Below are 12,516 nucleotides of genomic sequence, written 5' to 3' on the forward strand. Positions count from 1 at the left end.
TCCAGTTTTGGTTCCAGATGTCTTTATATTACTGTCAAGAATTATTAAGTGGGAAGAAATAGTTAGTAACTGGCAAAATGTATGGTCAAAGTTTCTTACAGTAGCCTAACTTTCCATTGTCAAAGCTATGATTCAGAGTTCAAAACAATTATTTCTATTTTGTGAAAATACAAGTCCCTACCCAGTGCACACTCTCTATTGTCTAGTTCCACGTATGTGTATCATCACCATTTCCAGCCTAGTGCATCTTTAATCTTGCTTCCTAAAGAATGTTTCTTAATCTGAGGCAAATTCATACAGTGATATGCCATATCCTGAACTATGGTTCCTTTAAACCTGATAAATCATTTCGGGATAGTGATGAAGTCTGTGTGGTCAGCCCTCGGAAGCCTTCCTCTGCTATCTTTAAAGCTCCATGGAAATACTCTAAGTGACTTCCTAAATCAATTATGGCATTTCACACAAAATCAAAATAGTAATTTTTTTCAAGCAACATGAGACAGAAAAAAAGAATTAGAACAAAATGTTTGGCACCACTTAATTTTTTTCTTCTGTGTATTTTTCTCTGTGAAGATGGAAATGACCGAGATGGTTTAGCTCTAGATAGAAAATAAAAAGCAAAACACTCCCTCTTTCCCCCATGCTCTCTCTGATGCCTACTGAATACAAACTCAGTTTGCTTTGTTTACTCAAGACTTCTCCCTGAGGCAGGGATGTTTGCAGTGAAGTGGCAGGTGCTGGTCGAGTGCCAGCCAGTCAGTCTGTACACTAAGAGCTCTGCAACCTTTGGCATTTCTCTGCTGTGCTCCCCCCTTTGAAGGCCTGTTGTGCTCTGAGCACTTCTGACATGCAAGGCTTGAGGTATCCTTCAGGCTGAGTCAACTCAAAGAGGTCACACTGAGAACTCTGCAGACTATCCAGAATGACCAGGGTTTACAAGTTAACAGTTGCTTGGGGCCACGTAAGAATCCCCTACTTCTTTTTTGCTGTCTTGAATACAGTTTTGCATAAAAATCAGGTATAATAATGCCATTCAGGGACAATGTTTATATGTCCATTCAAATTCTAGACATCTTGTTTCTAAAGTTCCGAGGTACTAAAAACATAAATAAATCTGATGGTCTGTTTTGAACCCATGAGCATTTTTTACTGCTATAATAAAGGAATGTTGCAAGTGTGGTTTATGCTTTTGTGCATAAACCATTTTCACATCTTCAAAGCTGTATTTCTACCGTGATAATGGGATCTCATGTTGTGTATCTTCTAACTCGAAAATATTCCCTGAGAAGATATTCTCTTTTCAGCTCACAAGGAAATGAAACATTGTGTTCCACCATCATTACTTAGTAAAAATCATAATGAGGTTAACAGTTGTACCATCAATTATTTCAAGATTAGGTATGCTTAAATATTTCTAAAAGTGTATTTAATAGAGTGCCCTAATGAACCTATGCTATTAACTGTAAAGAGCAAGTGATATATTGCTTGGTAAAATGGGAGTAATTTCAAATGAACTGGGAAAAAAAACTTTCATTAGTTTAAGATTTATAACTTTTACTTTAAATATACATAACATTAAAAATATAAAATCTGCAAAAAAAAATCACCTTATTTTATCATTTGTCTTCTTAATAAGGAAAATGGTAATTCTAATATAATGAAGGTTTTAGAAATATTGAATAGATTAAAGTGACCCGAGGTATTATTTGACAGTAATACTAAGCAAATATTAATATTTTGCTACACCCTTTGTTATAACAAATCTGCATCACAAGATTAATACAGAAAGTCTGTTCTATGTGTGGAGTTCCAGTATAATTTGGATCAGACATTTTAGGAGTATTGTTTCAACAAGTTACTATACTGAAAAAACTAAGGACTGATTAATTGAGTTTCATTAATGGGAGGCAGACTTCCTAATGAGATGCAATATTCCAAAGGCTTCATCCAGATTTTGGATGTTTGGAACAGCCTTCCCAGTCTGCCTCACTGAAGGCAAACTGCTCCCCACAAAAGGTCTTCTCCAGTTGCAGCTCTTCAGGGCTAGTGTATTCTTGGTGGAATTATCTCACCCATTGATTGATGCCCTGGGAATTTTAGTGTTCATACAAACTAACAAACGTCCACCAGACAAGCACCAGCAATGCCCAGCTGGCTCTTTGTCCCCCATGGGAAATTTTCTCAGTTAGAGGCTGGTAATTGTTTAGTGCAGCTGCCGCTGTTTCAAGGGTGCCAGCTCATCTGAGCCAACTGTATGCACACAGCCATGACTCATGAGCCCGAGAAAGCACACATCAAGGGTGGGTGGGGGACTACAAGGACTCCATTTTAAAATTGCCTTCTTCTTTGTCTACGATTTGAGGGAAAAATTCACAGTGAAAGGTACTTATTTAAGCAGTATAAATATCCTATATAGTCATGAATTTCAGCTATAGAAGTGCATTATAATCTTGCCGTTTTTTAAAACACTTGCTGTATATATCTCAACAGTCTTAGCTCTACTGTATGTGTTACAATAACAGCTATATTGTAAGAACTGTAGTTTCTTACACACACATGTGCATGTAAACACTCACACACAAACACATATACACAAATACACACAGTCCCAAAACACCATACACAAACAAACACCACACACAAATGCACACTCACATGCACAGGCACACCGTGATATAGATTAAAGAAAGCTTGATATTCAGAGTGAAGAACAATCTGATAGAGAATAGATATGGAAGCCTGAGTAGCTGGCTTGGTGCCAAGATAGATGGCATGAGAGCTTGCTATAGAGTTTCCAAAAATATCCTAGAAATACCAGAAATACATTTTTGTGAGGGGAAAAAAGGATCATTACTCTGAGGCGATTTGAATTCATTAGGGCTTTATTGTCAATTAGAGAGAGCAATCTTATCCGGGATATTACTTGCTTCAGTAGTATGTAAATGGCATAATTAGACAGTGTCATCATACTACACATACACTAAGTTGTCTCCAGGGATCTCCGTAGTATATATGATTGGACAAAAGTTTTGACACATCAAGGACCTATTGTTGAGTAAGAAATTAAGCTCAGGTTTAATGTCTGGAACAATAAGCATTTGCTGCCTCTGGTCAGGAATTGAAGACAAGTTTCCTTGGGAATAGCTGTGGGTCACTCCAGGTCTTTTGCAAGGCTGACAAGGTATCTGTAAGTCATGGCTGCAATAAACTTGGTCATAACTATGGACATCTCTAGAATAAATTAGGAAAGGGTCTTTTTCCATTCTCACTTACGGTTTTAGGATTTAGAAATATTATATGTTGTCCTTGGGATTTCCACCAGGGCTTCCTCTCACCACTTTCCTTTTACTGTGGAGGCAAAGATGGAGTAAGAGAGTATGCACAATACAAAGACACTGTCTATTTGTAACTTAGTATTAGTAACACCCCTGTGTCTTTTGCTACTACATTCTGTCACAAGAGTCAAGTCTATAAGTGCAGCCTACATTCATGAGGACAGAATTTCAAGAGAAGGAGAAATCACTGGAGACCATCTGAGAGACTGCTTACCACATGAAGGGATCATCTTAATGTCAGAGCCACTAATTTTCATACATTCCAATAAAACTTCCTTTATTCTGGCAAAGTGCTCCTTAGCAGCTGAAAATCTGAGTGGACAGAGCATGTTTGTGGAGTTCAGAGGAGAACCTGGGTCCCTCCTCCCATGACATGGGTTATGAGGCTCAAGCTCAGATGGACTGCCAGGCCTGATGGTTATGTCAATCATTTGTTAAGACATCTGCTAATTTGAAATGGTCTTCAAACTCTTGGGCTTTAAAACTAAGCAATGTAAGTTCTAACCGCAATTATGCCATGCGATGTTATGATGCTGGAATGTTTATATAACACATGGGTATTCAATTTCTTCACTGAAAATTTATTTTGATAGAATTAATGTGAAAATTGAGAAAAAAATAAACTTTCATATAGGTCTTTATACCACAGTGTCTAGTTTATACAAAGAATCCCATAGTACTGTAATTATAAGTCCCTCATTATTGTCTGGAGTTAGTTCTTAGAAAACTATAAAACATTGTAAACTAATACTCTGAGCTTATTTTTAACTAATACTGATGTTAACTTTGTCTAGAAAGGTTTGCCCTCAGATGTTTTATTAATGAGAATTTCATACGAACCTATAACATGGTTTGATCAAACCCAACCCCATTTGCTTCCCTCCAATTCTGCCTCTCCCTGTAGCTGCTTGTATTCTAATGCTAATTGGGTTCCCCAGAAGTTTACATGAGAAGGTCTGCACATGGCTTCTGGGTACCTACCCCCAGTTAATTCTGATTGGCGAATAAAGATACCAGCAGCCAATAGCTGGGAAGGAGAGAGAGAGAGAGAGAGAGAGAGAGAGAGAGAGAGAGAGAGAGAGAGAGAGAGAGAGAGAGAGAGAGAGGATTTAGGATTCCTGGGCTTGGACATTGAGGAGGAAAGGAGAAAGGAGGAGAGATGCCATGCCTAAGGAGTTTGTAGGACAGAGCAGTAGGATTACCATGTAAAGGAGCCAAGGGAACACAGCTAGAGATCTATTGGGTCTATTGGGTCAGGAGCAACTAATACGTAACATAGACATTAGTAAGTAGTAACTTGGAATCATTGGTGGGAGGTAGATTCTAACAGCACAGAGGTTAGGCAGTTGTCAGCTATTGTGCTGCTTAAGGCATATTAAAATATAAAGGTTGTGTGTGTGTGTGTGTGTGTGTGTCTTTCATTCGGAAACATGGAAACAGTTGGGTTGGGAAGCAACCCTGTGCTAGGGATTTATTATTAATCTTTATGGATCCCAATATGGGGCACTATTTTGTTGCAGGAATTTCCAACCCCAGCAAGCCCACATTAAAAGTACATGATCCAGTTATTATAATTATAAGCTACATGCCTAGATGGGGAAGATCCAGCACTATATTAACTTATTCCCCAACTATACGACTTCTTGATACTTGTAGCTTCTCCTCGCCACATGGTTCTGGTTCATCAAGGCTTCCTCCTCCTCCTCCTCCTCCTCCTCCTCCTCCTCCTCCTCCTCCTCCTCCTCCTCCTCCTCCTTCTCTTCTACCTGTACTTCTTCCTCTTCTTCCTTCTCTTTTTCCTCCTCCTCCTCCTCCATCTCTACCTACTCCTACTCTCAGACCTCTAGTCCCACCTTTCCCCTCCACTGCCCAATCATTGGTTCTAGCCTTTATTGACCAGTTAAAATGGGGAAAAGTTACATGTGAGATCACCTGAGTGTGTGATGGACTATGTGTTGGCGGCAACCCTTCTGGAGGAAATGGAATTAACATCAAAATACAAACAGCACCAGGCCAATCCACAACACTATCCTGTCTACATTTTCAACATGTGCTCTTAAAAAAAATAGTCACAAATCCACTTTGTGGTGTTTCTGTGTTACATAGGTGTAGAACCATCTGCCTGGGTATATTTAGCCATGCAGTGGCTAGGTAAGACTCTCTTTCCCCTGTTGCCAATATTGTCTCAGATAAGGCTTGGATGTCACCAATCCCTAACCCAATCATTCTAGAGTGTTTCCTTAACCTCGTGGGGGTATTATGCATGCAGTCAAAGCCACAGCAAGCTCATGAGCTCATGTGTGTAACATCCCTGTGTTGTTCCATAATTACTATTTCACAATAGATGTCTACTCACTCTAGTTCTTTCAATTATCTTTCCATCCTCTCTTCTGAATGGTCTCTGAACCTTGAAAAAGAGGGGTGTCAAATAGATGTCTCACTTACAACTAAGCACAGCACAATCTTTCATTCTTCACATGTTGGCCAGCTCTGGGTCTTTATATTAATTGTCATCTACTACAAAGAGAAGCTCCTCTAATGAGGTTGAAATACACTTATCTGTGGGCATAATGATAAAAATTTAAAGGTCAATTTATTACTGTGCCTGTGTCTGAATAAATGTACTTGATTCTCTCATGGGTCCTATGACCTAAAAAGGTATGGAGCTTTTACTCAGATAACTGCTTAAGTTACAACTGTGAAACAGGCTTTAAATCTAATCAGGAAGTGAGTGGTTATTCTTACAACATTCATGCCAAAATTATAACTACCTTTTTCGCAAACTTCTATTTGAGGAACTCCAGTGAATCCAAATTGCTTTCCTCTAGGAAGGTTTTACACACACACACATAATTCCACACTAGGAGATTCTTCTCAGTCTTCTTCAGTCTCTATGACTCATTCTGTCATGGTACTAAGCACATTCATGTCTGTTTCTTAACTTGCTGCAAAGGCTGTTTATTCACTATATTGTGGACCATACTAAAATGTGGGCTCATCAAAAGTAAATTTGAATGTTTTATTTCTGTATGCATGGAAAGTAGCTCGGGGCTATTATAGTATGTTTCCAATAAATATGAGGTGAATGATTTAATGAATGAAAGAAAGGATGAATTAATGATTTGAGATAGTCTCAAAATTTAGAATGATGTTGATATAGTCTCTTTCTCTACTTGATTCTACCATTCACCTACTAAAAACCCCAAATCTTGGTTCCATAAGCATTTTCCTTCTATTTATTTGAAGAGACAGCTTCTTGAACACAAGTTGTTTAGATCAAAGAGCATGCATTTTTTACAGTCGTAGTTCTTAAATTACAATTTAGATGAAAGTCAGTGTTTCACTGACTCGCTGTTACTTTGTGTTTTGAAGTCTATAACTTGATAATAACTGCATCATGTCATAAGCCTATCTATTGCTCATAACCTCCTCTCAAACCTTTTCCAAGGTTTCATTGTTTTTTCTGTCTGCTCTCTGACATTTCCAAAACGAAATACAAGTATACACATGAGGGCTTGCCTATATGTCAACAGTAAAATATAACAGCACATCAGAGGAACTATAATAAATTTGTTACATTCATTTGTTAAAATTCATATCTCAAAGCATTTCTTACACTCTGAAGCAAAGGGGAAAGAGCTAGATTTGAAAAATCTTTGAGTCTGTACTTGCACATTGAAAATTCTTGAGAATGATGACCCTTGATACTGAACTTTCTAGATTACAAAACTGAAAAATAAATTTCTCTTGTTTATAAGTCACCCAGGAACCACAAAGGACCAAAACTTCTGCATAAACGTCCATTTTTCCATGTTGAGCAAGCATAGTAAATTACATTTAGAATTCGATAAACATTGTTTTCACAAACTTTACTTTAAAAGTCACTTTCACTGCCCCTAGAAGGGTTGCAAGTGTGGCTGCTGTATCACATATGCATCAGTAAGGGGCAGAGAAGAGAGAAGCTATGTCTACAGCCAATGTTCTGACCTGTGAACGTCTGAATGATTGGTAAGTAGCCTAACATTCCCTGAAAAATGAAAGCCTGAGATGACTGCCAATCCAGGGAAAGAGGTCTTTGACAGGGAGCTAGCTTCTCACACTGCAGAATATGCACATGGGAGATCTGTCCCTACCACTGTACTGCACCATGGCAGCACTGGGGAGAGCAAGCCCTGGACCTCACCTGAGCAGCACAGGACAGCTGACCCTAGTGGTTAGTGGACCCAGAGAGCATGAGCGTGGAGAGCATGGGGAGCCCCAGTCACTTGTCTCCAGTGTTGTGACATGAATGAGGGAGAGATGCCACCCACCCCTTGCCACCTACAACAGGCAGGAGAGCTAGCCCCAAGGTCATCAGATCTGGAGAGCTGGCTCTGTCCCTCACCTTTGGCAGTACTCAAAAGAACAGACAAACACCTCACCTGGTCCTAGATATGGGCCTTGTGGTTAGCCAGACCCAAGGGTGTGAGTATGAGAAAATTGAGGCATGAACCGTGAAGAGATGTCCTCTCTTCCCTCACTCCTTACCATCTATGGCAGAAAGAAGATCAGCTCCGGGAGTCATGAGAATGGGAGAATAAACCGTGTATCTCACTGGCTGCAACTAGAGAGCAGGCCCTGGGTCTCATCTGGGCAGCAGGGTAGAGCTGGCCTTGGTAGCAGGGAGTTCTGGTGAGCCAGCCCTGAGGATATGAAAGCAGGAGAGCTGGTGGACTTACCAGCTCAGATACCTCTCAGGACCAGATCCAGACCTTTTGATTGGCCCATTCCAACATCCTTCCATCTATGAACTACTTAAGTGCATGAAGGGCTGGTCCTATAGGTCCAAAACTACAGGATCTCCATGACACAGAGCAACAACAGGATATCTGAGAGGAGTCATTAAAATGAACATTTGCAAGTAAAGAAGTGTGAACAAAACGGTACACTATAGGACACACTGTGACACCCTAAAGCTTCCACAATGAGTTTATTTTTTTTTCTCATTGGGGAGGTTGCAATGGTAAAGGACTTATATGAAGAGAAGGTATGAGTGGGATTGAGGTGCATGGTGTGAAGTTTAAAAAGAACCAATAAGAATAGATTTTTTATGAAGTCTTTCTTTTAGAAGTAGAGATTGTATTTCATGATATAAAAATCCAAGATAAATAAATGTCTCCCCAGTTGAAAGTTGTCATATTTATGTAGGCATGGAATTTTTGTTCATTCAAACATGAAGCAAACACCAACATAATGTAAAACAGTGATACTCAGACCTTTACTTTTTACTATTTTGAAAATTTGATTACTAATGAAGTTTTGTTTGTCCCTGTGACCTATCATTTTATTTTTTTAAATGTTATTAGTTATTTTGTTAATTTACATTCCAAATGTTATCCCCTCTCCTGGTTTCCCTCTGAAAACCACCTATCCCACCCTCCACCCCCTGTGTCTATGAGGGTGTTCTTCCACCCACACTCCCACTGCTACCTCACCACCCTCGAATTCCCCTGCACTGGGATATCAAGTCTTCACAAGACCAAGGGCCTCTTCTCCCATTGATGCCTGTCAAGGCCATCTCCTGGTCCATATTCAGCTGGAGCCATGGGTCCCTCAATACAAGATTATCTTCTTGTCTACAGGAAATAATCACTTTCAATTTCTCAGAAGCACAATAACTTCTGATCACACCCCTAGCAACAAATAGAATGCCCCCTCTTCCAGCCCTTTATGTGGAATACTTCAGGCTGCTTCTTTTCCACGGTCTTGTAAATTCCCAGAATAAAAATTCCCACTGCTAGAGGAGAAAGAACAAAATTTATCCTGAAGATAAACAGAATTATTTGGAAATGATATACAATGATAAGTAGACTCACTCCATCAGAGGGGATGTAAGCCAAGATCCAGACTGATGTGTCTTTCCATTTTGTAGTAATACTTTCCATTTATCCTTTACTTGTATTTAATTAACATTTAGCATGCTAGAATCACTATTCCTCATTTCAGAACATATTGTTTTAAAGGTTAGTATTGAGCTAACTTGATGCTTCTTCTCTCTGAAAAATAAACAAACAAAAAGCATGGGGTCCAATGTGTGCTCTACAGCTGCCCCTGGGCATAGACCCTGCCATGGAATGTGTTTGATATACCCAATGTCACCCCACTGTAGAAATTTGATGTATTTTCCTCTCCCCCAGCAGCTGGGGTCTTATGCAGACTGACACAGTCTCTATGTGCTCATAAATGCTATTTCTTTGAAGCCACTCACCAACTCTAGTTCTTACAACCTTTCCATTCCAAGTTCCTCATAGGTGCCTGAGCACTGAGATGAAGAATATGATACTGACATCTACTTAGGGCTTAATATTAGAAGTTTTATGCTCTGCGTATTAACCAGTTGTGGGTTTAAGTGTTAATTAATATCTACTCCAAGAACAAGCTTCTGTGATGAAGGTTGAGTAATGCATTGACTGGTGGATATAGCAATAATGTAATAGGTATGATAATGCAATCAGTAGAGCCGGTAATGTCTGAGGGAGTCAATAGGACCCCATTGACCATCCACTCAAACTTTAACTAATGTATGAAATCCAGAAGTTGGAAAAACACTACCTTAAATGCTAATGTCAAATGAAGTCTGAATTACATGTGAAAAGCCTCAAATAAGTTATCAATGAGACTGAAATAATAAGAACTATTTAAGATATGAATTACACTAAAGAACATCATTTCCTATTTGTCATTTGAAACTTGACAGACTATCTCAAAAGAAATAATCCATGTGTTTTGCTATTCATCCATGTTCAATAGAAAATTGAGCAGGATCATTTCAAATACAAAGTTGGGTTTGAAAGAAAACCTAGACTATTTTATATACTGGTAAGACACTAAAGCTACAATGAAGAAATCAAGAAAAGTGATGCACAAGTACAGTTGTATTTTACACATTTAATAAGATGGCAGTTATTGAGAAAATTGTGCTCCCTGTGAAGAGGCACACAGTGGCTTGATTTCCACTTGTTCCTTGAAGGTAATATGCCTTATGTTTCAGTTACATTCATGCTTCCACCTAGGAGGAATAAAAAAAATTATTAGCTTTCTTTTTCCTAAAAATATCAAGGCTAAAATGTGTCTGATGAGACATAATGTATAATATCAGCCAAAACGGAATTTGTGACCATTTAGAATCAAGAAAAATGACCTCCCACGAAGTTATCCCTGAGAAGTGATGGGAGAAACAGGATGCCTGTGATTATTCATACAAAGTTACTGCTTCTTCATCGAACATTCTAAATAAGCTAAAATGCCATTCTTGTTTCTCTTCGTTTATTTTAAATTATGCATGTGCTTATTGGTTGAAAGTTACTACTGAAATCAAAGGTGATTTGTTTTAAATGAACTAAATCAGAATTCTTCTATATGACTTGATAACAACACTGTTAGAAGGCTGTGTTTGATAACATTATCCCATTAATACCCTCAGGTAAGTTTTGGGTATAACTATCTCTATATAATGATAAAATCAGTCTTATATTTAATTTGATGACTCAACATGGATTTTAGTATTAGCATAATAGGTTTAGTATTAGCTTAATATTTTTCTTTCACAAAGGATCTGGTAATACATAATTAAGATAAAAGTGCTTTTATGGTTTTCACTTATCATGCAACTTTAATCCATATCTTGAGGATAGGGTATCTATTTAATATTTTCATAATTTTCTCTTACACAAATCTGATTTCTGCTAAACCTTCATTAAGTAAGAAAGCAGAAGAAAGTGAGGGACAGAGATGAAAGGAAAAGATAAAGAAGGGAGAATTATAAAAACATAGGAAGAAGGGTTAACAGCAAATTCTCTGGAAGCCATCTCTTTATACTTTTGTGGTTATATTAGTTCGGCTTCTGGTATATTGGCCTTCATAAGCCTTATTCTCCTGGGTCCCCACTGAAGTTTGTCAGGTCTCCAAAAAGAACAAATCCAGGAGGCAAATGAGAGCCTTCCAGGAACCTGTTACTAAAGTAAATGACTTGAGTAAATTCTTGCAGTTAGAATAAAATATCATAGACTCTTAGCCAGTCCCTACCTATCAGATGTGATCTATCTGAGTAAGACTCATCAACTTCCCCTCATGTAGAAATGTTCCTGTTGTCAAAGCTGCTTCCTAATGAATTAGCTCATTTCTTATTTGAAGATTTAGCTGGAAGAAAAGGTTACTGTCCTCTATATTTATAGAATACAATATGATGCTTTGATATACATCTTCGTGGTGGAGTAATAAAAACGACTAATTAATACATCTATCTCAAAGCAAATCTCAGCTCACATCTGAAAGTTAGCAGAGATTTTGCCTTGGGAGTTTTCAGAAACCTTCCTTCTTCCTTCTGCAACAATCTATTCCTCAGGCAAGATGCCACCCTTGATTTCATTGGGACCTTGAGCAAATTTTCTACTAGTGATACTGTTGGTATATTTGTTATTATTCTTTGATAATTTAATGCAGTATATTTCTATCATAATTTTCCTGACCCCCAACTCCTCCCAGTTCCTCTACCTTTTCTGCCCATCCCTATCATATTTTTCTTACTTATAAAAGAAAGAAAGAAAAGATGTTTAAAAACAGAGGAACCTTTGTGGTGTTGGTCAATTATAGTCCTGAGCACGGTTCCTGCCTTGAGATGTGTGTTTGAAATAAGTATCACTGTAACTGATTTTCACTCTTCTATTGTCTATCCATTGCAAATAGCTTCTTTGCTAAGAGTGGAACTTATGGCCTACGTCTGTCTCCTCCTCCAAGACTGGCTTGAGCCTGTGCAGGTCATATGTATCTTGTTACACTCTGTGTGAGTTCACACATGCATCAGCCTTGTGGTTTCCATAAAATGCTGTTTTCTCACAACCTCTGTCTCTTAGGATCATTCTGTCCCTTCTTCCATGTGGATCTTTGAGGCTTTGCAATATGGCTATGATGTGGACATCTCACTTGGGGATAGTGCTCTAATGTCTCTCACAGTAACATGTTGTCTGCCTCTGTTTTAATTACCACCTATTGCAAGAAGAAACTTCTCTGGGGACAGTTGAGGGATGTACTGATCTGATAGCCTACGTCATATCTAGTTATGTATTATCTTCTTTGTACCCATTTCTCCTCTTCAGTCCTCATCTTTTCCTAACAGAAACAGAATATGTGTCTCTCATCTCTT

The 12,516-nt window shown here is 38.5% G+C and overlaps 1 protein-coding gene and 1 non-coding gene across 4 annotated transcripts in view; both read left to right on the forward strand.

Moving 5' to 3' along the window:
* Kcnh7 (potassium voltage-gated channel subfamily H member 7) overlaps positions 1-12,516 on the forward strand; it is a 464,734-nt gene that overhangs the window by 356,466 nt on the left and 95,752 nt on the right. The gene's annotated exons all lie outside the window — the stretch shown is intronic.
* On the forward strand, positions 7,225-7,360 carry LOC115030506 (small nucleolar RNA SNORA17). Its single transcript, XR_003836099.1, has one exon. It is a non-coding gene; the product is annotated as a small nucleolar RNA SNORA17 (small nucleolar RNA).

This window comes from Mus caroli, unplaced genomic scaffold (assembly GCF_978045245.1).
Source record: "Mus caroli unplaced genomic scaffold, Mus_caroli_1 scaffold_2, whole genome shotgun sequence".
Classification (NCBI taxonomy): Eukaryota; Metazoa; Chordata; class Mammalia; order Rodentia; family Muridae; genus Mus; species Mus caroli.